This window comes from Stenella coeruleoalba (genome assembly GCF_951394435.1).
Source record: "Stenella coeruleoalba genome assembly, contig: scaffold_47, whole genome shotgun sequence".
Classification (NCBI taxonomy): domain Eukaryota; kingdom Metazoa; phylum Chordata; class Mammalia; order Artiodactyla; family Delphinidae; genus Stenella; species Stenella coeruleoalba.
The window spans coordinates 1,092,052-1,117,784 of record NW_027646269.1 but is presented as its reverse complement, the minus strand read 5'-3'; the positions used below and the strand labels follow the sequence as shown (position 1 = coordinate 1,117,784).

At 45.3% G+C, this 25,733-nt stretch overlaps 1 long non-coding RNA gene across 10 annotated transcripts in view; it reads right to left on the bottom strand.

Moving 5' to 3' along the window:
• Nucleotides 1-25,733, bottom strand: part of LOC307181221 — a 2,056,127-nt gene that overhangs the window by 1,579,318 nt on the left and 451,076 nt on the right. For 2 of the 10 annotated variants that reach the window (XR_013826152.1, XR_013826153.1), the window contains exon 1: nucleotides 17,789-17,874. The exons of 4 other annotated variants lie outside the window; for them this stretch is intronic. This is a non-coding gene — a long non-coding RNA (uncharacterized lncRNA). Of the gene's footprint in view, nucleotides 1-1,437; nucleotides 1,528-4,594; nucleotides 4,610-16,212; nucleotides 16,303-17,788; nucleotides 17,875-25,733 lie in introns of those variants that run through there. 4 more of the 10 variants (XR_013826154.1, XR_013826155.1, XR_013826156.1 and 1 more) reach the window with 4 other exon arrangements.

Genomic DNA, 25,733 nt, shown 5'->3' with positions numbered 1-25,733 from the left:
ACAAGATCTACACCTTGCTCAATGAACTGGCCTCAACACACCCTATACACCGCAGAGAAATATATCTGAGTAATAAGAATCTTAAAACCCATGTATTGATATATCTCCATAAGGGAATCAAGTGTGTGCAGAGCGGCACAAACACAGCAGTGAAAATGAGCTAAACCCCATTATAGAAATAAATTTTAAAAACAAAACGCTGAAACAATGAAAGAGAGAAAAATTCTTACAAAATTCGCTCAGGGGCTGTGATGCAACCTGGATTGACCACATATAAACCCACAGCTGGATAAGACATAAGGCTGGACACTTGGGGCTGACAGGATTGGTGAGCTTTGGTGAGCAACTGCCGAAAGTTTAATGCAATACTTCATGCTACTCAGTCCAAGGGTCCCAACACTCCAGGTTGAAGGGAATCTTCCTACAGCTAAACCATGCTTGGGAAACCCAGCGACTGGTATACCATATGATCGGGAAAGGTTTCTAAAACGCACCTCATTTTTCCTCTCCTGGGGCTCCGGATCGACATTCCAGCCGCTTTACTAACAACATCCCCACATGGAGTCAATGCCTTTAAGTTCTGGTATCGCACAGTCTGCAGTTAGTGCAGAGGATGAATGGGAATAGGGGGAACCAGTGAGAAACTAGCTGTAGCGGTTTCAATGGGCACATGTCACTCTAATATCACATCAGTAAGAAGAATTAACCAAAGGCACAGCAAGGTGCCCCAGAAGAAAAATAGGGCTTCAAGGAATCCTGTGGTTACGGGGCAAGACCACAAAAATAAGAGCTAAAAAATGGAGCTAAGGGCCACTGCAATTCAAAAACCTGCAGAGTTATAAAGGCCAACTATTTTTAAAAAATATATTGAGGTAAGGCTATGAAGAGGCATTGAAAGCAAGGCAGAATTGCATGAAACCGATTTCAGGAGGTAGACTGGAATTGCATTGAAAACATATGAAGAGAGTGAGAAACTCGACAATGATGCACTTGGCCAAAAAGGGCGTATGTGTTTTTTCCTGAATATATTCAGGAAAAAACACATACGCCCTTTTTGGCCAACCAAGCAAGCTTGCAAAGGAAATCTGCACTACAATGAAGTCTCACTTCCACCTGGTCAAAAGGGCCATCTGAAAAAAGTGTAAAATCCATAAAGGCACGACAGGCCATGGAGAACTGGGAGCCTTCTTATGCTGATGGGCGGGATGTAAATTCCAACAGCCACTCGGGAGAAGTGTATGGTGTTTCCTGAAACATCTAAAAAACAAAGCAACAGAGCCTAGGGCACTGCCACTTATGGTCCTATAGCTTAGGGAAATTAAAATCAAAAAGACACAGCCACCCCAAAGTTTGGGACGCCTCTGTTTACAAGAACCTCGTTTACCGTACAAGTTCAATATCACAGAAAGTGAAAAATGGATAAAGAACTTGTGGTACTTACGTACAATGCAATATCACTCAGCAATGAAATCTATGTCATCAGGCCCGTAGCAGCATAATGAGTGGATTCAGGTATGATGATTCGAACTGAAATAAGTCACACAGAAAAGAAACATCATAAGGTATCACTAATACACAGAATGTGAACTTGGCTACACATGAACTGAATTACAAAACAGAACAGTGTCTCAAGTTTAGAAAACCAGCTTATGCTTGCGTAACGGGGAAGGTGAGTTGGGGTGCTGCATAAAACCAGAGGTTGAAATGAGCACAGATAAAGTTCCTTAAGCCAAATATGGAATAGACAAGAGCTACTCCTTGCTCAACGAAATGGACTCAACACCCCATATTAAACGCCTAAGAATGTACCTGACTAGTAAGTATCTTAAAACCTATGGATTGCTATGTCTCCAAAAGAGAATCAAGTGTGAGTACAGGGGCATAAACGCAGCAGTGATAGGATTGGAGAGGTTCGGTGAGCAAATGAAGACCCTTTGAAGTCATATTGCATGGTACCCATTACACGGGTCTCAACTCTCCAGGTTTAAGGTATTCTTCCTTCAGCTAAAACATGCATGTGGAACCCAGAGTATGATCAACGGTGTGAACAGGAGACGTGTTCAAATATGTCTCAGTTGTCCTCCCCTGGTACTCGGGTGCAACATTCCAGATGCTTTACTAACACTCTCCCTACTTGGAGAGTCAGTGCCTTTAACCTCCTGTTTGCCCCAGTTTGCAATTTCTGCGGAAGATGAACAGGAATAGCGAGAACCAATGAGAGACTACCTGGAGGTGTCTGGACGGGCAAATTTAACTCTCATTTCCCACCAGGAAGACGAATTAACCAAAGGCTCAGCGTGCCATGCCGGAACCACATTAGGGCCTGAAGACATCTTGCGGTGTTGCAGCCAGCTCACAAGAAAGCGAGTTGAAGAAAGGAGCTCAGGGGCACTGTAATTCACAAACCTGCAGAGTTATAAATGACAGCTATCGTCCAAAAATACACTGAAGTAAGGCTGCCAAGAGGACTTGAAAGCGGGGCAGAATTGCAGGAAACCGATTTCAGGAGGTAGACAGGAATTGCATTTCAAGCATAGGAAAAGAGGCAGAACGTCCACAGTGATGCACTTCGTCAAAAAGGGCATATGCGTTTTTTCCTGAATATATTCAGGAAAACACACATACGCGCTTTTTGGCCAACCAAGCAAGCTTGCAAAGGAAATCTGCACTACAATGAAGTCTCACTTCCCCCCGGTCAAAAGGGCCATCTGAAAAAAGTGTAAAATCCAGAAAGGCAGGACAGGCCATGGAGAACTGGGAGCCTTGTTATGCTGATGGGTGGCATGTAAATTGCCAACAGACACTCGGGAGAAGTGTATGGTGTTTCCTGAAACATCGAAAAAACAAAGCAACAGAGCCTAGGGCACTTCCACTTATGGTCCTATAGCTTAGGGAAATTAAAATCAAAAAGACACAGCCACCCCAAAGTTTGGAACGGCTCTGTTTACAAGAACCTCGTTTACAGTACAAGTTCAACATCGCAGAAAGTGAAAAATGGATAAAGAAGTTGTGGTATTTACTTACAAAGCAATATCACTCAGCAATGAAATCTATGTCATCAGGCCATTAGCAGCGCAATGAGTGGATTCAGGTACGATGATTCTAACTGAAATAAGTCACACAGAAAAAGAAACATCATAAGATATCACTAATAAACGGAATGGAAACTTGGCTACACAGGAACTGAATTACAGAACAGAACAGGGTCTCAAATTTAGAAAACCAACTTATGCTTGCTTAAGGGGAAAGGTGAGTTGGGGTGCTGCATAAAACCAGAGATTGAAATGAGCACAGATAAAGTTCCTTAAGCCAAATATGGAATAGACAAGAGCTACTCCTTGCTCAACGAAATGGACTCAACACCGCATATTAAACGTCTAAGAATGTACCTGACTAGTAAGTATCTTAAAACCTATGGATTGCTATGTCTCCGAAAGAGAATCAAGCATGTGTACAGGGGCATAAACGCAGCAGTGATAGGATTGGAGAGGTTCGTGAGCAAATGAAGACCCTTTGAAATCATATTGTATGGTACCCATTCCACGGGTTTCAACTACCCAGGTTTAAGATATTCTTCCTTCAGCTAAAACATGCATGTGTCCCTAGAGTATGATCAACCATGTGATCGGGAGACGTGTTCAAATATGTCTCAGTTTTCGTACCCTGGTACTCGGGTGCAACATTCCAGACGCTTTACTAACACTCTCCCGACTTGGAGAGTCAGTCCCTTTAACCTCCTGTTTGGCCCAGTTTGCAATTTCTGCGGAAGATGAACAGGAATAGCGAGAACCAATGAGAGACTAGCTGGAGGTGTCTGGACGGGCAAATTTAACTCTCATTTCCCACCAGGAAGAGGAATTAACCAAAGGCTCAGCGTGCCGTGCCGGAACCAGATTAGGGCCTGAAGCCATCCTGCGGTGTTGCGGCCAGCTCACAAGAAAGCGAGTTGAAGAAAGGAGCTGAGGGACACTCTAATTCACAAACCTGCAGAGTTATAAATGACAGCTATCGTCCAAAAATATACTGAAGTAAGGCTGCCAAGAGGACTTGAAAGCGGGGCAGAATTGCAGGAAACCAATTTCAGGAGGTAGACTGGAATTGCATTGAAAGCATAGGAAAAGGGGCAGAACGTCCACAATGATGCACTTGGCCAAAAAGGGCGTATGCGTTTTTTCCTGAATATATTCAGGAAAAAACGCATACGCCCTTTTTGGCCAAGCAAGCAAGCTTGCAAAGGAAATCTGCACTACAATGAAGTCTCACTTCACCCCGGTCAAAAGGGCCATCTGAAAAAAGTGTAAAATCCAGAAAGGCAGGACAGGCCATGGAGAACTGGGAGCCTTGTTATGCTGATGAGCGGGATGTAAATTGCCAACAGACACTCGGGAGAAGTGTATGGTGTTTCCTGAAACATCTAAAAAACAAAGCAACAGAGCCTAGGGCACTTCCACTTATGGTCCTATAGCTTAGGGAAATTAAAATCAAAAAGACACAGCCACCCCAAAGTTTGGGACGCCTCTGTTTACAAGAACCTCGTTTACCGTACAAGTTCAATATCACAGAAAGTGAAAAATGGATAAAGAACTTGTGGTACATACGGACAATGCAGTATCACTCAGCAATGAAATCTATGTCATCAGGCCCGTAGCAGCATAATGAGTGGATTCAGATACGATGATTCTAAATGAAATAAGTCACACAGAAAAAGAAACATCATAAGATATCACTAATACACGGAATGTAAACTTGGCTACAGAGGAACTGCATTCCAAAACAGAACAGGGTCTCAAATTTAGAAAACCACCTTATGCTTGCTTAAGGGGAAAGGTGAGTTGTGGTGGTGCATAAAACCAGAGATTGAAATGAGCACAGATAAAGTTCCTTAAGCCAAATATGGAATAGACAAGAGCTACTCCTTGCTCAACGAAATGGACTCAACACCCCATATTAAACGCCTAAGAATGTACCTGACTAGTAAGTATCTTAAAACCTATGGATTGCTATGTCTCCAAAAGAGAATCAAGCGTGTGTACAGGGGCATAAAAGCAGCAGTGATAGGATTGGAGAGGTTCGGTGAGCACATGAAGACCCTTTGAAGACATATTGCATGGTACCCATTCCACGGGTCTCAACTCTCCAGGTTTAAGGTATTCTTCCTTCAGCTAAAACATGCATGTGGAACCCAGAGTATGATCAACCGTGTGAACGGGAGACGTGTTCAAATATGTCTCAGTTTTCTTCCCCTGGTACTCGGGTGCAACATTCCAGACGCTTTACTAACACTCTCCCCACTTGGAGAGTCAGCGCCTTTAACCTCCTCTTTGGCCCAGTTTGCAATTTCTGCGGAAGATGAACAGGAATAGCGAGAACCAATGAGAGACTAGCTGGAGGTGTCTGGACGGGCAAATTTAACTCTCATTTACCACCAGGAAGAGGAATTAACCAAAGGCTCAGCGTGCCGTGCAGGAACCAGATTAGGGCCTGAAGCCATCCTGCGGTGTTGCGGCCAGGTCACAAGAAAGCGAGTTGAAGAAAGGAGCTCAGGGGCACTGTAATTCACAAACCTGCAGAGTTATAAATGACAGCTATCGTCCAAAAATAGACTGAAGTAAGGCTGCCAAGAGGACTTGAAAGCGGGGCAGAATTGCAGGAAACCGATTTCAGGAGGTAGACAGGAATTGCATTTCAAGCATAGGAAATGAGGCAGAACGTCCACAGTGATGCACTAGGCCAAAAAGGGCATATGCGTTTTTTCCTGAATATATTCAGGAAAAAACGCATACGCCCTTTTTGGCCAACCAAGCAAGCTTGCAAAGGAAATCTGCACTACAATGAAGTCTCACTTCCCCCCGGTCAAAAGGGCCATCAGAATAAAGTGTAAAATCCAGAAAGGCAGGACAGGCCATGGAGAACTGGGAGCCTTCTTATGCTGATGGGCGGGATGTAAATTGCCAACAGACACTCGGGAGAAGTGTATGGTGTTTCCTGAAACATCTAAAAAACAAAGCAACAGAGCCTAGGGCACTTCCACTTATGGTCCTATAGCTTAGGGAAATTAATATCAAAAAGACACAGCAACCCCAAAATTTGGGACGGCTCTTTTTACAGGAATCTCTTCTACGGCACAAGTTAAATATCCCAGGGAGCAAATAATGGATAAAGAAGTTGCGGTACTTATGTACAACAGAATACCACTCAGCAATGAAATCTATGTCACCAGGCCCATACCAGCATAATGAGTGGATTGAGGCACGATGATTCTAAGTGAAATAAGTCACAGAGAAAAAGAAACATCATAAGGTATCACTAATACACGGAATGTGAACTTGGCTACACATGAACTGAATTACAAAACAGAACAGGGTCTCAAGTTTAGAAAACCAACTTATGCCTGCTTAAGGGGGAAGGTGAGTTGGGGTGCTGCATAAAAGCAGAGTTTGAAATTAGCACAGATACCGTTCCATAAGCCAAATATGTAATAGACAAGAGCTACCCCTTGCTCAACGAAATGGATTCAACAATGAGGTATCACCTCACACCTGGTAGAATAGGCATCATTGAAAATCTACAAACAAAAAATGCTGGAAAGGGTGTGGAGAAAAGGAACCCTCTTCCACTATTGTTGGGAATATAAATTGATACAGTCATTATGGAGAACAATATGGAATTTCTTAGGAAACTAACAATAGAATTACCATATGATACAGCAATCCCAGTACTGGACATATACCCAGACAAAACCATAAATCAAAAAGAGTCATTCACCGCAATGTTCATTGCATCACTATTTACAATATCGAGGTAATGGAAGCAACCTAAATGCCCACAGACAGACGAATGCATAAAGCTGTGGTACATATATAAAATGGAATATTACTAAGCCATGAAAAGGAATGAAATTGGGTCATTTGTAGAGACGTCGATGGATCTAGAGACTGTCATACAGAGTGAAGTAAGTCAGAAAGAGAAAAACAAATCTTGTATATTCATGCATATATGTGGAACCTAGAAAAACTGTACAGATTAACCATTTTGCAAGGCATAAATAGAGCAACAGATGTAGACAACAAACGTATGGACAACAAGGGGGGAAAGCTGTTGGGGGGGTGGTGGTGGGAGGAGTTGAGAGACTGGGATTGGCATGTATACATTTATATGTATAAAATAGATAACCAATAAGAACCTGCTGTATAAAAATATAAAATAAAATTCAAAATTAAAAAGAAGTAAAATTTAAAAAATAAAACAGAAAAAACAATTATTCCCTGCACATACATGTATTTATATGAATAAATTATTTCCATGCTTATATCTGTAAATACAAAAAAGAGGAATAAAATCTACCTTGAACCAAAAACGAAAAAGAGAAAAAAAACACAGAACCCACCAGTTACACAGAGGAAAACCGTATCAGGGCACTTACTCCAGTTGTAAACAATTCTGAAGTTGGTCAGTGGTGGGGAATCGTCTCCCATTCAGCCAGCAGCCCCCACGCAACAAGCGTCCTCATTGCAAAGCTGGGGCACCGTGCCGAGGCATCTGTGAGTAAACGTGAGCTGAGCCCCAGGCCAGTTGCTGCTGAACTATTCCCACCCGTCCCAGGTAAAACACCTGAATATATACAAGGACTTGAAAGCCTAGAGGAAGGGCCATAGAGCCACACGAGTGACAGCATCCCGGCCGACTTGGTGCCTGCAGGCCAGCCAGGATGGTCCTGGCCCTGGGTGCTCTTCTGGAAGATTTCCATTTCCCTGCCTGAGATACCCGTCCTGTCCCTGCCCCCACTGCTTTTTTCCTTCCTCACCTCTGCCCAGGGAGAAATTCCAGCAGCAGGTATGGGTGACACATCCTCTTCTTTAGCAGGTGGCAGCCTGGCAACTGCTGCAGAAAGTCCAGCAGAGCCCCACTCACACTGGGCCACCCACAAAGCCGTGGCCTCTCACTCCCTCCCACCAGCCCAGCCCCGAGACTGCTGACAGGGCAGAGAAAATGGCGTCAGGCACGGCTGCAGGGGCTCTTGCTGCCTGGAGTGGTATTTATATTGATCTCAACCCAGGCACACCTGGGGAGGGCTGGCCGGCACGGTAAGGCTGCCCAGGTCAGCCAATCATCACCCCTCAGGGGCTCACAGTTGCAGAAAATGGAACTTGCTGAACCGGCCAGGTCCAAGGAACAGGTGTGGGCTCCTGAGAGTCAGGATAGACAAGGGGCTGCAGCTTTGGCTTGTTTTCTAATCATTTTGTCTGGCCCATGAGTGGGAGACAACTTCAAGAAAACCCTCTCCTAATGAGAGGAACCCAGGAGTCAGGGAGAGGAGGGGTGGGTGGTGGTTGGAGACAGAGGCCTGGTGCCCCGGGTGCAGTGGAAGTCTCTGGAAGACCAGGTGGAGGGAGGCCTCACGGAGTGATGCCCAGGGTCACAGACCTGTCACAGCTGCTGTTTGTTAGTTCCAGTCCTGCTCTGAGGTGCTCTGTGTCAGCTCTGAGCGACAGGTGAGCTGGGGGTGCTCTGCAATGAGGGCTATGTGCACGGTTCCTGTGTGCCCAGCCCTGCCACGGTACCTGCAAGGGTAGCTCTGTATCCTGGGAGGGGCCTGACCACGAGAGCCCCGTGGGCTGGGGTGGGGGTGGGGTACCTGCCCAGGTGAGCTCCATATTCTGGGATTGGTCTGACCACGAGAGCCCCATGGGCTGCTGGGGACCTGGTAAAGGATGTCAGGACAGTCAGTGAAGCCACCGAGGATATACCTCCAGTTGCTCCTAATTCCTACACCCTGCTGGTCATTCTACCAACCACCAGGACATGGTATTCTGTATTAGTCTTCAATGATGCCTTCTTTTGTATTCCATTAGTCCCAGAGTCACAAGAAATTTTGGCTTGTGAGTGGCAGGACTCAACATACAACTAAAACAATACTTCCGGGCCGTCTGGCCCCAAGGGTGCAAAAATTCCCACACCATCTTTGGGGAAAGCTTAGCTAAAGACCTAAAAGTTCTACCTCTGGAAAAGGAAACCCTCCTTCAATATGCAGACGACATTCTGATCACCAGCCCTACTAAGGAGGCCTCTGAACTACCAAGCCAATAAAGGATAGAAGTTGTCCAAGAAAAAGCTCAAATATCACAGACTGCGGTGACCTGCCTGGGCTTCATTCTCACAGAAGGTCAGAGAAGCCCATCCCAGGAAAGGGAAGAAACCATTTTCAGCCTTACCCCTTTCTAAAACTAGAAGACAGCTTAGGGGTTCCTGGGGAGGCCAGGGTTTGCTGCTTCTGGATCCCTAACTACAGTCTACTAGCTGGGCCTCTATATGAAACACTGAAAGGAAAAGATGATGATCCTTTTGAATAGAATCCAGAAGTGGCCTTTCAAGAATGGAAAGAGCAGTCAATTCAGACCCTTGCCCTGGAACTCCCTAATTTAGCTAAACCCTTTGACCTTTACATTCCCGGTGAAAGGTGAATCGCCATTGGAGAATTAGTGCAAAAACTGGGACCACTTGAAATGGAACAATGCAAGAATGCCATCCAGGTAGGATAAACTACGGTCACTAAGGGGCTTGGCCCACTGCCACATCTGGCCAAGATACTGGCGGTATCTAAAAACCTGGAAATCAGCAGCCCAAGAGGCCACCTCCCTCCTAAGGGAAAAGGACCCCACGTGGTGATCCTAACCACCAACCATGCCCTGAAGTTGCAGGGTTCGCTCCGTGGGCACACCGACCTCGAGTGAGGAGGCCCTCCAACTCCAACATCCAGAGAGATAACCGGGGGCAACAGGGCACCATGACGACTCGTGTGAACATCACTTGACCTGGAGTTTCTCTCATAAAACAACAAGAGTGTGTCCCAAAAGAGTAGACTACTGCTTGCAGGACTTACTGCACCCAGAGGGGAGCTAATAATCTTGGCGGGGGAACAGTATACCACACTGTCACCATAGAAAAGCCTACAGACACCGTGATGATGGTGGCCAATAAGACCGGCTGGACTCCTGTTTACTTCAAAAGGCTGTTGACTCAGTAGCCATCATGGTCCTTGGTCACCACTGACCCTGGACTGTCTGGGAGTTGAGCGGGCAGGACTCTGACACCTGGTGCTGTTTGTACGTTAATTCAGGGGCCTAATTGAAGAAAGCGCAGACTACTGGTCAGAGCATCTAGGCTGGCAGAAACGGTCAGCCTAAGGTGGCCGAACAAATGTGGGGCGGGGTGAAACCGGCCCCCACAGCGTCTCTGCACATCTCTTTCCTGGACCCTTAAAGGTCATTAGAATCTATAACACTTCCAATGCTGGTGCTCAGGTGGACGAGCAGGGAGGCAGGGGTCCTGGGGACAATCAACGTCACCGGGAGGCTGCTGGGGAGAAGCTCTGACCCTCGCCCCAGGGTATGAGGGCTCCCAACTCAGCACTCAGCAGTTACAGAAGAAGGGTCTGCACCCTCAGCACTCCAAGAATGAGGAACGGGACAAAAGGCAGAGGAGGGGTTTGTCCCCAGCAAAGCCCATTAAAAATCCCTGGGAGATAAAAATAGAATCTGGGCAATAAAGTCAAGTCTAACCTTTTTTATCCTTTGTGCTTTGTCTAATTTCACGTGCTCCTAGGGTCCCGCATGCAGAGGTTCCACACCCGGCACTTCAGACCAGATTTCCTAGTGCAGAATGGCTGGGTCGACACCTCAGCTCCTGGGGCCCAGTGCAGACTCCACGATATAGAGCCTGAGCTACAGCCAACCCGGCCCTCGAGAGCTCCGCCGCCTCCCTCCCTCCCACTGACTCTGACAGGATCTCTACACAGCAGCCCAGCCCACAGCCCACGGGGTAGTGCATGCTCTCACCTCTCCATTCTCTGATCAAAATATAAAGTTTCCTTTGCTTGTGAACCAAACTCAGTCTCGATCTGTTGGCCCCAATGACACTGGGCAGGGGGACACTTGTTGGGGTCCACTCTGGAGGATCAGTAACAGAAATTGAGACTATTGTAACCTCAATGAACAGATGTGTGAGCCAAACTGTAGTTAACATAGAACAGTGTATAAGGCTCGGGTAAAATAAGATGTTTTTAACACTTCCATTTGATATTTCCATCACTTTTTATAAGCAAGTTCAGTGAAAAGGTTTGTCTTATTTGTCAGGTCAATATTAGAGAAACAGAGAAACGAAGTGATTTCTTTCCAAGGATGTACATCTAATAATCTTGGTTAAACCTTCAATCTTGTTTTAAATGCTTTTCCATTGAAAATGATACCTCTCTTTCAGCTCCCCCATTTCTGAGAAGTATAAAATCTTATAATTTATTATTACCAAAGGGGAAAGGTGGGAGGAGGGATAAATTAACAGTTTGGAATGAACACATACACACTGCTATGTATAAAATAGATCATCAACAAGGAACTACTGTATAGCACAGGGAACTACACTCAACATTTTGCAATAACCTATAAGGGGAAATAATCTGAAAAAGAATAGATATTTTTATTGACATCATCTATCAATGACAGTTAAAGTGTAGCCTAAGGGAAGCTGGTGGTGAGTGCTCCTGACCCTGAAGACTTCAATCATCTAAAGTTTGGACTCTGCCTACTTCCCAAGGCCCTTAATGAACATATGTGTAGCCGTAGCTTAAAAACTTCCCCAGTTTGGGTTTCGGGGAGACACTGATTTTGAAAAAGCCCTGGTGTTGTCCTTACATGAATGGGACTCTTCCTACTGCTAAAACATGTCTGTCACACCCAGAGGATGGTATACCGTCTGATCGGGAAGAGTTTGGAAAAGGCATCTCATCTCCTCATCTCCTGGTGCTCGGGTTCACCCCTCCAGCGTCTTTACTAACAGTCTCCCCACTTGGAGATGTCAGCACTGTCAACATCCTGTTGCGTACAGTTTGGAATTTGTCCAGAGGATGAAGCAGAAGGATGAGGAACAATGAGAGACAAGTCCTAGGTGTTCAGACAGGCACATGTCACTCTAATTTCCAATCAGGAAGACGAATTGACCAAAGGCTAGGGTTGCCCATGGAAACAGTATAGGGCTTGAGGAAATCCCGCTGCTTTGTGGCCAGTTCCCATAAACACGAGTTGAACAATGGAACTCAGGGGCAGTAAAATTCACAAAACTGCAGAGTTGAAAATATCCATCACTGAAAAATGTCTTGAGGAGAGTCAGAGAAAAGGACTTGTAAGCAAGGGAGAATGGCAGGAAAGGGATTTGAGGAGGTAGAAAGGACTCGCCATTAAGCACAAGAAAAGGAGCTGAACATTGCCAACATTGCAGTTGGCCAAAAAGGGTGTATGCGTTCTTTTCTGTATATATTCAAGAAAAGGGCATACACTTTTTTAGCCAACCAAACAGGTGGGCACTGGAAGTCAATACCACAAAAGATATCACTTCGCATCAGTCAGAAGAGCCATCCTCATAAAGCGTAAACAACAGAAATGCAGGACAGGGCAACGAGAAGAGGGAGCCCTGTGAGACTTATAGTGGAAATGTATATTGCCAACGGCCATTCTGGAGAAGTGTATTGTGTTTACTAAAGCAACTAAAAAATGAGCTATAGAGCATAGGGCACTTGCACTCATGGGCGTATATCTTGGGAAAAACAAAAATCGAGAGGACACAGGCACCCCAATGTTTACCCCCTCTCTGTTTAAAAGATCCTCGACTAGGATATAACTTAAATGTCTCTGGAGGGAAAAAATGGATAGAGATGTGGTACTTAGGTAGAGTGGAATATTATTCAGCCTGGAAATCAATGAAATATGGCCAGTTGTAACAACTCCGGAGGAGTTACGTATGATCATTCTAAGTGACAGAATTCAAAAAGAAAAAGACACATATCATAAGATGTCACTTAAAGGTGGAATCCAAAATGGCTACACATGAAATAAATTACAAAACAAAAACATAGTCAAATATGTAGAAAACACGCATAAGGCTGCTAAACGGGAAAGGTGGGGAGGGGTGAGGCATCATCCAGGAGGTTGAAATTAGCAAAGATACCATTCCAAATACCAAACTGATAATCAACAAGGCCTACACGGTAGCTAAAAGAACTGCACTCAGCACACTCAAGTCACCGGAAAAGAATATATACGACTGGTAAGAATCTGAAAAAGAATTTATTGATGTCTCTCTGTACGTGAATCAAGTGGATGTACAGCAGCAAGAAACAGAGCTTTGAAAATCAGCTGTAACCAATATAGTAATAAATTGAAAAAAATAAACGACAGAGAGACAGAGAAAACCTCTTACAACTTTTCCTCAGGGACGGTGATGCAACATGGATTGAACACATCTAGACCCACAGCAGGATGAGACATAAGGCTGGAAACTGTTTGCGCTAAGAGAAATGTGAGGTTGGGTGAGGAAATGCACACCCTTTAAAGTAATACTACCTGGTACCCATTCAATGGGTCCCAAATCTGCAGGTTCAAGGGATCTTCCTACAGCTAAAACATGCATGGAAAACCCAGAGGACTGTACACCATGTGATCGGGAGATGTGTCTAAAATGCACCTCATTTATCCTCTCCTGGTGCTCCTGTTCACCATTCCAGCCACGCTACTTAGAATCTCCCCACTTGGAGAATCAGCACATTTAAACTTCTGTTTCACACATTTTGCAAATTGTGAGGAGGATGAACGGGAAGAGGGGGAACCAATGAGAGAAGAGTTGTAGGGGTTTGGACGGGCACATATCACTCTAATTTCCCATTAAGAATAAGAATTAAAGAAAGGCTCAGCCTGCCTCGCCGGAGCCAAAATAGGGCCTGAAGCAATCCTGCGGGTTTGAGGCCAGCTCACAAAAGAGCAACTTAAAAAATGGAGCTCAGGGTCACTGCAATTCACAAACCTGCAGAGTTATAAATGAAAACTAACGTCCAAAAATATGTTGAGGTAAGGCAAAGAAGAGGATCTGAATGCAAGACAGAATTGCAAGAAACAGATTTCAAGAGATAGATTGGACTCGTCTTTAACGCACATGAAAAGCGGCAGAATTTCGACAATGATGCAGTTGGCCCAAAAGGGCGTATGCGTTTTTTCCTGATTATATCCAGGAAAAAACGCATACGCACTTTATGGGCAACGAAGCAAGCAAGCAATGCAAATGTGCACAACAAAGAAGTCTCACTTCCCACCGGTCAAAAGGGCCATCCTAAAAAATTGTAAAAACCAGAAATGCAGGACAGGCCATGGAGAACAGGGAGCCTTTATACGCTGATGGGCAGTGTGTGAACTGCCGAGAGCCACTCTGGAGAAGTGTATGGTGGTTCCTAAATCATCTAAAAAACAGAGCTACAGAGCATAGGACACTTCCAATCATGGGAGTATATCTAGGGAAGTCTAAAAATCAACAAGACACAAGCACACCACAGTTTAGGGCTACTCTGTTTACAAGAACCTCAACTTCAGTACACCTTAAATATCCCAGGAAAGAGAACAATGGATAAAGAAGATGTGGTACTTATGTACAATGGAATATCTCTTCACCATGAAATCAATGTAATAAGGCTAGTAGAAGGATAAAGAGTGGATTTAGGTCCGATAATACTACTTGAAATAAGTCAAACAGAAAAAGAAACATATCATAAGATATCACTTATAGAGGGAGGGTAAATATGGCTGCACAAGAAATGAATTACAGAACAGAACAGTGTCTCACATTTAGAAAACACACTTATGTCAGCTTAAGGGGAAAGGAGAGGTGGGGTGATGCATAAAACCAGAGTTTGAAATTAGCACAGATACCGTTCAATAAACCAAATAGGTATTAGACAAGATCTACACCTTGCTCAATGAACAGGCCTCAACACACCCTATACACCGCAGAGAAATATATCTGAGGAATAAGAATCTTAAAACCCATGTATTGATATATCTCCATAAGGGAATCAAGTGTGTGCAGAGCGGCACAAACACAGCAGTGAAAATGAGCTAAACCCCATTATAGAAATAAATTTTAAAAACAAAACGCTGAAACAATGAAAGAGAGAAAAATTCTTACAAAATTCGCTCAGGGGCTGTGATGCAACCTGGATTGACCACATATAAACCCAAAGCTGGATAAGACATAAGGCTGGACACTTGGGGCTGACAGGATTGGTGAGCTTTGGTGAGCAACTGCCGAAAGTTTAATGCAATACTTCATGCTACTCAGTCCAAGGGTCCCAACACTCCAGGTTGAAGGGAATCTTCCTACAGCTAAACCATGCTTGGGAAACCCAGCGACTGGTATACCATATGATCGGGAAAGGTTTCTAAAACGCACCTCATTTTTCCTCTCCTGGGGCTCCGGATCAACATTCCAGCCGCTTTACTAACAACATCCCCACATGGAGTCAATGCCTTTAAGTTCTGGTATCGCACAGTCTGCAGTTAGTGCAGAGGATGAATGGGAATAGGGGGAACCAGTGAGAAACTAGCTGTAGCGGTTTCAATGGGCACATGTCACTCTAATATCACATCAGTAAGAAGAATTAACCAAAGGCACAGCAAGGTGCCCCAGAAGAAAACTAGGGCTTCAAGGAATCCTGTGGTTACGGGGCAAGACCACAAAAATAAGAGCTAAAAAATGGAGCTAAGGGCCACTGCAATTCAAAAACCTGCAGAGTTATAAAGGCCAACTATTTTTAAAAAATATATTGAGGTAAGGCTATGAAGAGGCATTGAAAGCAAGGCAGAATTGCATGAAACCGATTTCAGGAGGTAGACTGGAATTGCATTGAAAACATATGAAGAGAGTCAGAAACTCGACAATGATGCACTAGGCCAAAAAGGGCGTATGCGTTTTTTCCTGAATATATTCAGGAAAAAACACATACGCCCTTTTTGGCCAACCAAGCAAGCTTGCAAAGGAAATCTGCACTACAATGAAGTCTCACTTCCACCTGGTCAAAAGGGCCATCTGAAAAAAGTGTAAAATCCATAAAGGCACGACAGGCCATGGAGAACTGGGAGCCTTCTTATGCTGATGGGCGGGATGTAAATTGCCAACAGACACTTGGGAGAAGTGTATGGTGTTTCCTGAAACATCTAAAAAACAAAGCAACAGAGCCTAGGGCACTTCCACTTATGGTCCTATAGCTTAGGGAAATTAAAATCAAAAAGACACAGCCACCCCAAAGTTTGGAACAGCTCTGTTTACAAGAACCTCGTTTACAGTACAAGTTCAACATCGCAGAAAGTGAAAAATGGATAAAGAAGTTGTGGTATTTACTTACAAAGCAATATCACTCAGCAATGAAATCTGTGTCATCAGGCCCTTAGCAGCACAAGTGGATTCAGGTATGATGATTCTAACTGAAATAAGTCACACAGAAAAAGAAACATCATAAGATATCAGTAATACACGGAATGTAAACTTGGCTACACAGGAACTGAATTACAGAACAGAACAGGGTCTCAAATTTAGAAAACCAACTTATGCTTGCTTAAGGGGAAAGGTGAGTTGGGGTGCTGCATAAAACCAGAGATTGAAATGAGCACAGATAAAGTTCCTTAAGCCAAATATGGAATAGACAAGAGCTACTCCTTGCTCAACGAAATGGACTCAACACCGCATATTAAACGCCTAAGAATGTACCTGACTAGTAAGTATCTTAAAACCTATGGATTGCTATGTCTCCGAAAGAGAATCAAGCATGTGTACAGGGGCATAAACGCAGCAGTGATAGGATTGGAGAGGTTCGTGAGCAAATGAAGACCCTTTGAAGTCATATTGCATGGTACCCATTCCACGGGTTTCAACTACCCAGGTTTAAGGTATTCTTCCTTCAGCTAAAACATGCATGTGGAACCCAGAGTATGATCAACCATGTGATCGGGAGACGTGTTCAAATATGTCTCAGTTTTCCTCCCCTGGTACTCGGGTGCAACATTCCAGACGCTTTACTAACACTCTCCCCACTTGGAGAGTCAGCGCCTTTAACCTCCTGTTTGGCACAGTTTGCAATTTCTGCGGAAGTTGAACAGCAATAGCGAGGACCAATGAGAGGCTAGCTGGAGGTGTCTGGACGGGCAAATTTAACTCTCATTTCCCACCAGGAAGAGGAAATAACCAAAGGCTCAGCGTGCCGTACCAGAACCAGATTAGGGCCTGAAGCCATACTGCGGTGTTGCGGTGAGCTCAAAAGAAAGCGAGTTGAAGAAAGGAGCTCAGGGGCACTGTAATTCACAAACCTGCAGAGTTATAAATGACAGCTATCGTCCAAAAATATACTGAAGTAAGGCTGCTAAGAGGACTTGAAAGCGGGGCAGAATTGCAGGAAACCGATTTCAGGAGGTAGACTGGAATTGCATTGAAAGCATAGGAAAAGAGGCAGAACGTCCACAATGATGCACTTGGCCAAAAAGGGCGTATGCGTTTTTTCCTGAATATATTCAGGAAAAAACGCATACACACTTTTTGGCCAACCAAGCAAGCTTGCAAAGGAAATCTGCACTACAATGAAGTCTCACTTCCCCCCGGTCAAAAGGGCCATCTGAAAAAAGTGTAAAATCCAGAAAGGCAGGACAGGCCATGGAGAACTGGGAGCCTTGTTATGCTGATGGGCGGGATGTAAATTGCCAACAACCACTTGGGAGAAGTGTATGGTGTTTCCTGAAACATCTAAAAAACAAAGCAACAGAACCTAGGGCACTTCCACTTATGGTCCTATAGCTTAGGGAAATTAAAATCAAAAAGACACAGCCACCCCAAAGTTTGGATTGGCTCTGTTTACAAGAACCTCGTTTACAGTACAAGTTCAACATCGCAGAAAGTGAAAAATGGATAAAGAAGTGGTGGTATTTACTTACAAAGCAACATCACTCAGCAATGAAATCTGTGTCACAAGGCCCTTAGCAGCACAATGAGTGGATTCAGGTATGATGATTCTAACTGAAATAAGTCACACAGAAAAAGAAACATTAAAAGATATCAGTAATACACGGAACGGAAACTTGGCTACACAGGAACTGAATTACAGAACAGAACAGGGTCTCAAATTTAGAAAACCAACTTATGCTTGCTTAAGGGGAAAGGTGAGTTGGGTTGATGCATAAAATCAGAGATTGAAATGAGCACAGATAAAGTTCCTTAAGCCAAATATGGAATAGACAAGAGCTACTCCTTGCTCAACGAAATGAACTCAACACCGCATATTAAACGCCGAAGAATGTACCTGACTAGTAAGTATCTTAAAACCTATGGATTGCTATGTCTCTGAAAGAGAATCAAGCATGTGTACAGGGGCATAAACGCAGCAGTGATAGGATTGGAGAGGTTCGGTGAGCAAATGAAGACCCTTTGAAGTCATATTGCATGGTACCCATTACACGGGTCTCAACTCTCCAGGTTTAAGGTATTCTTCCTTCAGCTAAAACATGCATGTGGAACCCAGAGTATGATCAACCGTGTGAACGGGAGACGTGTTCAAATATGTCTCAGTTTTCCTCCCCTGGTACTCGGGTGCAACATTCCAGATGCTTTACTAACACTCTCCCGACTTGGAGAGTCAGCGCCTTTAACCTCCTGTTTGCCCCAGTTTGCAATTTCTGCGGAAGATGAACAGGAATAGCGAGAACCAATGAGAGACTCCCTGGAGGTGTCTGAACGGGCAAATTTAACTCTCATTTCCCACCAGGAAGAGGAATTAAGCAAAGGCTCAGCGTGCCATGCCGGAACCACATTAGGGCCTGAAGCCATCCTGCGGTGTTGCGGCCAGATCACAAGAAAGCGAGTTGAAGAAAGGAGCTCAGGGGCACTGTAATTCACAAACCTGCAGAGTTATAAATGACAGCTATCGTCCAAAAATACACTGAAGTAAGGTTGCCAAGAGGACTTGAAAGCGGGGCAGAATTGCAGGAAACCGATTTCAGGAGGTAGACAGGAATTGCATTTCAAGCATGGGAAAAGAGGCAGAACGACCACAATGATGCACTTGGCCAAAAAGGGCGTATGCGTTTTTTCCTTAATATATTCAGGAAAAAACGCATACGCACTTTTTGGCCAACCAAGCAAGCTTGCAAAGGAAATCTGCACTACAATGAAGTCTCACTTTCCCCCGGTCAAAAGGGCCATCTGAAAAAAGTGTAAAATCCAGAAAGGCAGGACAGGACATGGAGAACTGGGAGCCTTGTTATGCTGATCGGCGGGATGTAAATTGCCAACAGCCACTCGGGAGAAGTGTAGGGTGTTTCCTGAAACATCTAAAAAACAAAGCAACAGAGCCTAGGGCACTTCCACTTATGGTCCTATAGCTTAGGGAAATTAAAATAAAAAAGACACATCCACCCCAAAGTTTGGGACGCCTCTGTTTACAAGAACCTCATTTACCGTACAAGTTCAATATCACAGAAAGTGAAAAATGGATAAAGAAGTTGTGGTACTCATGTACAATGCAATATCACTCAGCAATGAAATCTATGTCACCAGGCCCATAGCCGCATTATGAGTGGATTCAGGTATGGTGATTCTAACTGAAATAAGTCACACAGAAAAAGAAACATCAAAAAATATCACTAATACATGGAATTTAAACTTGGCTACAGAGGAACTGAATTACAAAAGAGAACAGGGTCTCAAATTTTGAAAACTAACTTATGCTTGCTTAAGGGGAAAGGTGAGTTGGGGTGCTCCATAAAACCAGAGATTGAAATGAGCACAGATAAAGTTCCTTAAGCCAAATATGGAATAGACAAGAGCTACTCCTTGCTCAACGAAATGGACTCCACACCCCATATTAAACGCCTAAGAATGTACCTGACTAGTAAGTATCTTAAAACTTATGGATTGCTATGTCTCCAAAAGAGAATCAAGCGTGTGTACAAGGGTCATAAACGCAGCAGTGATAGGATTGGAGAGATTCGGTGAGCAAATGAAGACCCATTGAAGTCATATTGCATGGTACCCATTCCACGGGTTTTAACTACCCAGGTTTAAGGTATTCTTCCTTCAGCTAAAACATGCATGTGGAACCTAGAGTATGATCAACCATGTGATCGGGAGACGTGTTCAAATATGTCTCAGTTTTCCTCCCCTGGTACTCGGGTGCAACATTCCAGACGCTTTACTAACACTCTCCCGACTTGGAGAGTCTGTCCCTTTAACCTCCTGTTTGGCCCAGTTTGCAATTTCTGCTTAAGATGAACAGGAATAGCGAGAACCAATGAGAGGCTAGCTGGAGGTGTCTGGACGGGCAAATTTAACTCTCATTTCCCACCAGGAAGAGGAATTAACCAAAGGCTCAGCTTGCCGGGCCGGAACCAGATTAGGGCCTGAAGCCATCCTGCGGTGTTGCGGCCAGCTCACAAGAAAGCGAGTTGAAGAAAGGAGCTCAGGGGCACTGTAATTCACAAACCTGCAGAGTTATAAATGACAGCTATCGTCCAAAAATAGACTGAAGTAAGGCTGCCAAGAGGACTTGAAAGCGGGGCAGAATTGCAGGAAACCGATTTCAGGAGGTAGACTGGAATTGCATTGAAAGCATAGGAAAAGAGGCAGAACGTCCACAATGATGCACTTGGCCAAAAAGGGCGTATGCGTTTTTTCCTGAATATATTCAGGAAAAAACGCATACGCCCTTTTTGGCCAACCAAGCAAGCTTGCAAAGGAAATCTGCACTACAATGAAGTCTCACTTCCCCCCGGTCAAAATGGCCATCAGAATAAAGTGTAAAATCCAGAAAGGCAGGACAGGCCATGGAGAACTGGGAGCCTTCTTATGCTGATGGGCGGGATGTAAATTGCCAACAGACACTCGGGAGAAGTGTATGGTGTTTCCTGAAACATCTAAAAAACAAAGCAACAGAGCCTAGGGCACTTCCACTTATGGTCCTATAGCTTAGGGAAATTAATATCAAAAAGACACAGCAACCCCAAAATTTGGGACGGCTCTTTTTACAGGAATCTCTTCTATGGCACAAGTTAAATATCCCAGAGAGCAAATAATGGATAAAGAAGTTGCAGTACTTCTGTACAACAGAATTCCACTCAGCAATGAAATCTATGTCACCAGGCCCGTACCAGCATAATGAGTGGATTGAGGCACGATGATTGTAAGTGAAATAAGTCACACAGAAAAAGAAACATCATAAGGTATCACTAATACACGGAATGTGAACTTGGCTACACATGAACTGAATTACAAAACAGAACAGGGTCTCAAGTTTAGAAAACCAACTTATGCCTGCTTAAGGGGGAAGGTGAGTTGCGGTGCTGCATAAAAGCAGAGTTTGAAATTAGCACAGATACCGTTCCATAAGCCAAATATGTAATAGACAAGAGCTACCCCTTGCTCAACGAAATGGATTCAACAATGAGGTATCACCTCACACCTGGTAGAATAGGCATCATTGAAAATCTACAAACAAAAAATGCTGGAAAGAGTGTGGACAAAAGGAACCCTCTTCCACTATTGTTGGGAATATAAATTGATACAGTCATTATGGAGAACAATATGGAATTTCTTAAGAAACTAACAATAGAATTACCATATGATACAGCAATCCCAGTACTGGACATATACCCAGACAAAACCATAAATCAAAAAGAGTCATTCACCGCAATGTTCATTGCATCACTATTTACAATATCGAGGTAATGGAAGCAACCTAAATGCCCACAGACAGACGAATGCATAAAGCTGTGGTACATATATAAAATGGAATATTACTAAGCCATGAAAAGGAATGAAATTGGGTCATTTGTAGAGACGTCGATGGATCTAGAGACTGTCATACAGAGTGAAGTAAGTCAGAAAGAGAAAAACAAATCTTGTATATTCATGCATATATGTGGAACCTAGAAAAACTGTACAGATTAACCATTTTGCAAGGCATAAATAGAGCAACAGATGTAGACAACAAACGTATGGACAACAAGGGGGGAAAGCTGTTGGGGGGGTGGTGGTGGGAGGAGTTGAGAGACTGGGATTGGCATGTATACATTTATATGTATAAAATAGATAACCAATAAGAACCTGCTGTATAAAAATATAAAATAAAATTCAAAATTAAAAAGAAGTAAAATTTAAAAAATAAAACAGAAAAAACAATTATTCCCTGCACATACATGTATTTATATGAATAAATTATTTCCATGCTTATATCTGTAAATACAAAAAAGAGGAATAAAATCTACCTTGAACCAAAAACGAAAAAGAGAAAAAAAACACAGAACCCACCAGTTACACAGAGGAAAACCGTATCAGGGCACTTGCTCCAGTTGTAAACAATTCTGAAGTTGGTCAGTGGTGGGGAATCGTCTCCCATTCAGCCAGCAGCCCCCACGCAACAAGCGTCCTCATTGCAAAGCTGGGGCACCGTGCCGAGGCATCTGTGAGTAAACGTGAGCTGAGCCCCAGGCCAGTTGCTGCTGAACTATTCCCACCCGTCCCAGGTAAAACACCTGAATATATACAAGGACTTGAAAGCCTAGAGGAAGGGCCATAGAGCCACACGAGTGACAGCATGCCGGCCGACTTGGTGCCTGCAGGCCAGCCAGGATGGTCCTGGCCCTGGGTGCTCTTCTGGAAGATTTCCATTTCCCTGCCTGAGATACCCGTCCTGTCCCTGCCCCCACTGCTTTTTTCCTTCCTCACCTCTGCCCAGGGAGAAATTCCAGCAGCAGGTATGGGTGACACACCCTCTCCTTTAGCAGGTGGCAGCCTGGCAACTGCTGCAGAAAGTCCAGCAGAGCCCCACTCACACTGGGCCACCCACAAAGCCGTGGCCTCTCACTCCCTCCCACCAGCCCAGCCCCGAGACTGCTGACAGGGCAGAGAAAATGGCGTCAGGCACGGCTGCAGGGGCTCTTGCTGCCTGGAGTGGTATTTATATTGATCTCAACCCAGGCACACCTGGGGAGGGCTGGCCGGCACGGTAAGGCTGCCCAGGTCAGCCAATCATCACCCCTCAGGGGCTCACAGTTGCAGAAAATGGAACTTGCTGAACCGGCCAGGTCCAAGGAACAGGTGTGGGCTCCTGAGAGTCAGGATAGACAAGGGGCTGCAGCTTTGGCTTGTTTTCTAATCATTTTGTCTGGCCCATGAGTGGGAGACAACTTCAAGAAAACCCTCTCCTAATGAGAGGAACCCAGGAGTCAGGGAGAGGAGGGGTGGGTGGTGGTTGGAGACAGAGGCCTGGTGCCCCGGGTGCAGTGGAAGTCTCTGGAAGACCAGGTGGAGGGAGGCCTCACGGAGTGATGCCCAGGGTCACAGACCTGTCGCAGCTGCTGTTTGTTAGTTCAAGTCCTGCTCTGAGGTGCTCTGTGTCAGCTCTGAGCGACAGGTGAGCTGGGGGTGCTCTGCAATGAGGGCTATGTGCACAGTTCCTGTGTGCCCAGCCCTGCCACGGTACCTGCAAGGGTAGCTCTGTATCCTGGGAGGGGCCTGACCACGAGAGCCCCGTGGGCTGGGGTGGGGGTGGGGTACCTGCCCAGGTGAGCTCCATATTCTGGGATTGTTCTGACCACGAGAGCCCCATGGGCCGCTGGGGACCTGGTAAAGGATGTCAGGACAGTCAGTGAAGCCACCGAGGATATACCTCCAGTTGCTCCTAATTCCTACACCCTGCTGGTCATTCTACCAACCACCAGGACATGGTATTCTGTATTAGTCTTCAATGATGCCTTCTTTTGTATTCCATTAGTCCCAGAGTCACAAGAAATTTTGGCTTGTGAGTGGCAGGACTCAACATACAACTAAAACAATACTTCCGGGCCGTCTGGCCCCAAGGGTGCAAAAATTCCCACACCATCTTTGGGGAAAGCTTAGCTAAAGACCTAAAAGTTCTACCTCTGGAAAAGGAAACCCTCCTTCAATATGCAGACGACATTCTGATCACCAGCCCTACTAAGGAGGCCTCTGAACTACCAAGCCAATAAAGGATAGAAGTTGTCCAAGAAAAAGCTCAAATATCACAGACTGCGGTGACCTGCCTGGGCTTCATTCTCACAGAAGGTCAGAGAAGCCCATCCCAGGAAAGGGAAGAAACCATTTTCAGCCTTACCCCTTTCTAAAACTAGAAGACAGCTTAGGGGTTCCTGGGGAGGCCAGGGTTTGCTGCTTCTGGATCCCTAACTACAGTCTACTAGCTGGGCCTCTATATGAAACACTGAAAGGAAAAGATGATGATCCTTTTGAATAGAATCCAGAAGTGGCCTTTCAAGAATGGAAAGAGCAGTCAATTCAGACCCTTGCCCTGGAACTCCCTAATTTAGCTAAACCCTTTGACCTTTACATTCCCGGTGAAAGGTGAATCGCCATTGGAGAATTAGTGCAAAAACTGGGACCACTTGAAATGGAACAATGCAAGAATGCCATCCAGGTAGGATAAACTACGGTCACTAAGGGGTTTGGCCCACTGCCACATCTGGCCAAGATACTGGCGGTATCTAAAAACCTGGAAATCAGCAGCCCAAAAGGCCACCTCCCTCCTAAGGGAAAAGGACCCCACGTGGTGATCCTAACCACCAACCATGCCCTGAAGTTGCAGGGTTCGCTCCGTGGGCACACCGAACTCGAGTGAGGAGGCCCTCCAACTCCAACATCCAGAGAGATAACCGGGGGCAACAGGGCACCATGACGACTCGTGTGAACATCACTTGACCTGGAGTTTCTCTCATAAAACAACAAGAGTGTGTCCCAAAAGAGTAGACTACTGCTTGCAGGACTTACTGCACCCAGAGGGGAGCTAATAATCTTGGCGGGGGAACAGTATACCACACTGTCACCATAGAAAAGCCTACAGACACCGTGATGATGGTGGCCAATAAGACCGGCTGGACTCCTGTTTACTTCAAAAGGCTGTTGACTCAGTAGCCATCATGGTCCTTGATCACCACTGACCCTGGACTGTCTGGGAGTTGAGCGGGCAGGGCTCTGACACCTGGTGCTGTTTGTACGTTAATTCAGGGGCCTAATTGAAGAAAGCGCAGACTACTGGTCAGAGCATCTAGGCTGGCAGAGACGGTCAGCCTAAGGTGGCCGAACAAATGTGGGGCGGGGTGAAACCGGCCCCCACAGCGTCTCTGCACATCTCTTTCCTGGACCCTTAAAGGTCATTAGAATCTATAACACTTCCAATGCTGGTGCTCAGGTGGACGAGCAGGGAGGCAGGGGTCCTGGGGACAATCAACGTCACCGGGAGGCTGCTGGGGAGAAGCTCTGACCCTCGCCCCAGGGTATGAGGGCTCCCAACTCAGCACTCAGCAGTTACAGAAGAAGGGTCTGCACCCTCAGCACTCCAAGAATGAGGAACGGGACAAAAGGCAGAGGAGGGGTTTGTCCCCAGCAAAGCCCATTAAAAATCCCTGGGAGATAAAAATAGAATCTGGGCAATAAAGTCAAGTCTAACCTTTTTTATCCTTTGTGCTTTGTCTAATTTCACGTGCTCCTAGGGTCCCGCATGCAGAGGTTCCACACCCGGCACTTCAGACCAGATTTCCTAGTGCAGAATGGCTGGGTCGACACCTCAGCTCCTGGGGCCCAGTGCAGACTCCACGATATAGAGCCTGAGCTACAGCCAACCCGGCCCTCGAGAGCTCCGCCGCCTCCCTCCCTCCCACTGACTCTGACAGGATCTCTACACAGCAGCCCAGCCCACAGCCCACGGGGTAGTGCATGTTCTCACCTCTCCATTCTCTGATCAAAATATAAAGTTTCCTTTGCTTGTGAACCAAACTCAGTCTCGATCTGTTGGCCCCAATGACACTGGGCAGGGGGACACTTGTTGGGGTCCACTCTGGAGGATCAGTAAC